Raw genomic sequence first — 4,598 nt, 5'->3', positions numbered from 1 at the left:
GGCTGCTTCGACCAACAATACTGCATCTACCCTTAATGTGCAATAATTTAATTTACCTCTTGTTACATTGTATGCTTTATGAGATTGATGAAAAATAAAGATTGATTGATTGATTGATTGATTGATTGATTGATTGATTGATTGATTGATTGATTGATTGATTGGTACGAGTAAGGGTCATCTGGTGTTGGCTTTTCACCCATTTCCTTCAAATAAAGATCAATGAAATCAAGTGGGTTGTCGGCGTCGAAGTGTTCGCGGTGTTCATCAATAAGTTTTTCGAGAGAGGCGATTATATCTTCTTGAAAAAAACACACATAAATAACAGTTATTTAGACAACTGCACATAATTATGACAAGTTGACTAGCTAACATAACAAGAGGTACTGACATAAAAAGGAATTTTGATGTTGTTGTTGACGTTATTTGCGTTTGTTTCTTTTTGTTGTTGTTGTTTTTGGGGTTTTTTCAGTATAAAGTTAGGCCACGGTGTTAGGCTACAATGGGTACACGGGTTTGTGTAAACATGCAAGATGTTTAGGAAAATGACGGCTTTTCTTTAGAAACACGTATTGGAATTTGACATTGGTGTTAGGTTGTTAACAGTTTTTAAAATCGATCTCAAAACAAGAACATCGATGAAATACTTTCCTAAAATCTTTGTTGTAACTAATTTGTAAACATGCAAAATGTTAATTAAAGATGTTTAGGAATTTGACGGCTTTTATTTAGAAACATGCCGTGGAATTTGACATTGGTGTTAGGTTGTTAACAATGTTTAAAATCGATCACAAAACAAGACCATCGATGGTGCTGTCGCCTCGTCGGAATTAAGCATTCACCACAGGAAATGCATTATTCGATCTTGTATATGGCCATGCGTTTTGAATTCGTCACCCAAGAAGGTGGCAGCATTGCATTGGCCGAAACCTTCAACCAATAAAATAAAATAACTTGGACAACCACATGCACGCACCAGTAAGCTGTCAATTTAAAGCTGGAACTCCTTACTACATACTGTGCGAAAATCATGAATGCGTGTTTTAGGGGGTTGGGGTAAATGTCATTTAAAAATTATTAGCTTTTCGTTCTATATTAATTTTATGCATATTTAGTACTTACTAGTAAAATGTAAAAAGTATGGGGTCATTGGGTGAGAGCATGATTTTTGGCATTCGGTGAGAGCAAATGGAATCGTTGGGTGTGAGCCGAAACAGCGCCACAAAAACCTCGAAAATCGAATTTCTAGTTCTAAATGGCTTCAAATTTCATCGTTTTTTCAAAATAAGTAACAAAATCAGTGATAAATGAAAGTTGCTGTTCAAATTGAACTTGTAAGGGTCTTTGGGTGACAGATCAAATGGAAAAATAGGGGTCTTCGGGTGACTGAGCATGTGTTCGTAAAAAAATATGGGGTCTTTGGGTGACAGCGATGCTGAAAAGGGGGATCTTAACAGCCCTACGTACGCGTCACCTCCAAAGTTGGGGTGCCCCCCACCCGGGACTTTAGGTGCTTTATTTACTGGGCCTTGGGCCAATTTATGTTTGACCTATGTAGCTCATGTACACATGTTAAGGTATAATGATCATACCGTAAAAACTCGATAGTTAGCATAATGTGTTTACTATCAAGCGCTTTCAAAACATGCAAACATGAAGAGTCCCATCCACACAGGTGTAAAGCGGTAACGAATGACCTTGAATCATACCAAACACACCAACAATATTAATAGTGGTAGCTCTATTATAATACACATTAATGTTTTTAAGGTAAATTCAGAAAATATTGTACGTTTTCTGTCATTATATTGTTAATTCTATACCCAATATGTTGAGGAATATGTACATAGCTTCGTATCAAAATGGCTACTTAACACTCAGTGGGCGAACGGGCTAGCGCATCGGAACCATACATTGACGTTTTTAGTTCGATAGCCATGCAGGCGGCATGGATGGGTTCGAGGCCCACCTCTGCCAAGTTTAATTTTAAGGAAATGGGACAAAGTAAAATTTATGTATGGCGTTGGGAGGAGTGGTGTTTACCTCTGTGAAGTAACACGGGACCTTATTACAATTGAAATTCCTGTGCCCCCCAACACATCCAATACGTCGGTTACCTTTTAGGCCTCGTATCCATAGGCTGTTCCCTTGTGGCGTGTGCCCTTGTTCCGTGTTTACTTTTTCCCATGTGACCTGCCACACAGACAACGAACCTTTGGTTTGCTTAGTGGCCGCTACGGTTCGTTGTCTGTGTGGCAGGTCACATGGGAAACAGTAAACCCGGAACAAGGGCACACGCCACAAGGGAACAGCCTATGGATACGAGGCCTAAGTGTTACTTTCACTCAAGCACAATTTTCGTGCAACCTTCTACCGTAACCGTTATCCTGATTATAGGTTAATAACTGCGCATTAGTTATTTGGAGGGCATTGTGAAAAATCTAAACATTTTGCCTTTGGAACCGAGGAATATCCCGAGGGCGCAGCCCCGAGGGATATTCCGAGGTCCAAAATGTTTAGATTTTTCACAATGCCCGACATATAACTGATGCAAAGTTATTAACCGAATTCATAACCGTCATTTTTAACTCATCACTCAACCAAATCTCAAGATTTTATTCTGTGAAATTTGTTGAAATAAACAATTTTATCAAAACGTATATTTTGCCCTTCAAAAGTCGAACAGGCTAAAACGGACTTACCAATTACAGCACTACGCAATCACGCCATGTGCAAATATGGTAGTTGCGTGCGCGTGAAGTATTCCGGCGCAACAGATGCGCACACGCGGAGGTCATTGATGGATATCAATAACCTCCGCGCCGCTAATGACCAATTTGATTGGGACGCACATATGGCGTGATACGCGGAGATTATGAATTATAGGTTAATAACTGCGCATTAGTTATTTGGAGGGCATTGTGAAAAATCTAAACATTTTGCCTTTGGAACCGAGGAATATCCCGAGGGGCGCACCTGACATATAACTGATGCAAAGTTATTAACCGAATTCATAACCGTCACTTTTAACTCATCACTCAACCAAATCTCAAGATTATATTCTCCGAAATTTGTTGAAATAAACAATTTTTATCAAAACTTATATTTCGCCCTTCAAAAAGTCAAACAGGCTAAAACGGACTTGCCAATTACAGCACTGCGCAATCACGCCATGTGCAAATATGGTAGTTGCGTGCGAGTATAGAGTTTCGGCGCAACATATGCGCACTACGCGGAAGTCATTGTATCGCGTAAGCATACGCGGAGGTCATTGATGGATATCAATAACCTCCGCGCCGGTGTGCGTATATCATCTAACGAGCAATTTAATTGGGACGCACATACGGCGTGATACGCGGAGGTTATGAATACCTTACAGAAACCATTTGGTGACCATTCTAAAGGCATCTGGACATATTTTTTGTGGACTAAAGTTTTCTTTGTGTCTGCGTTGAAACGAATTTCCATAAAAATCACCTGAAAAATTTATTTACAGATTTTGGTGCCACGGTTTTTAGAGTCACTAGCTAAAATATCATAATAATAATAATAATAATAATAATAATAATAATAATAATAATAATAATAATAATAATAATAATAATAAAAAATTAAAATAAAACGACCCTGCTTGAAAGGTCCGTCCGCCCGCATAACATGTTTTTGTTGTCTCTGGCAATCATAACATTATGCCTTATATGTTAGAAAATAGTTATCAAGCAATGAATCACATGATTTTTTTTATTAAACAAACCATTGACCATAAAAACGAATAGCCGGCTCTCAACACGCGATATTCAAAATTCCCGCGCCGAAATTGGCTAGTGCAATGACGTGTTGAGAGACGGCTGTTTTTATTCATTTTAATGGCCAATATGAGTTCGTTTAAAATAAAATTACTTGATTCTGTGCTTGATAATTGCCGAGACATGTTTGTTCTGGTCAACTGTGGTCAAAATTGTTCAAAGCATATGGTAGTCCGAAGAGTAGGACATTTTTTTCTAAGTTACCAAACTATACTCATTTCACACTAGGATCACTACCTGACATGGTGCAAAAAAGACGAATCGCGAAAGTTCAGTGACCGCGCCGCCCAACGAGTAGGACTTTTTTTTTTCTAAGTTACCGGACTATACTTATTTCACACTATGATCACTATCTGACATGGTGCAAGAAAGACGAATCGCGAAAGTCCAGTGACAGCGCCGCCTTTTTCGGGAGGCGGGAGGGGCGGTTAGTGTATTTTTGTGGTTAATCTTTCTTGAGCGATCAGAGTTAGAGTATAGTTGGTAATTTAGTGTATTTTTCTTGAGCGATCAGAGTTAGAGTATAGTCAGGTCCTACTCGTCGGACTAGCATATGGCTACAATGGCTTATTATTAGATTGCCAGAAAGAAAGATTACAGAAAAAACGCCAGAAGACATATTCTACTTGAAAGGTATGTACACCCGCAGAGCGAATGTTTTGTCTCCTAGTAACATATTTGTTCTGGCATGATAATCTTAATCTTAATTAAAATGGATCAAAGGTCATTTTGCAGCCTGTTGCCATAGTTGCTCGGTAACTCAATTTCTTGGAAGAAATATAGTCGAATGGC

Source organism: Amphiura filiformis, chromosome 7 (assembly GCF_039555335.1).
Source record: "Amphiura filiformis chromosome 7, Afil_fr2py, whole genome shotgun sequence".
Classification (NCBI taxonomy): Eukaryota; Metazoa; Echinodermata; class Ophiuroidea; order Amphilepidida; family Amphiuridae; genus Amphiura; species Amphiura filiformis.
Note: the sequence above shows the minus strand (reverse complement) of the source record.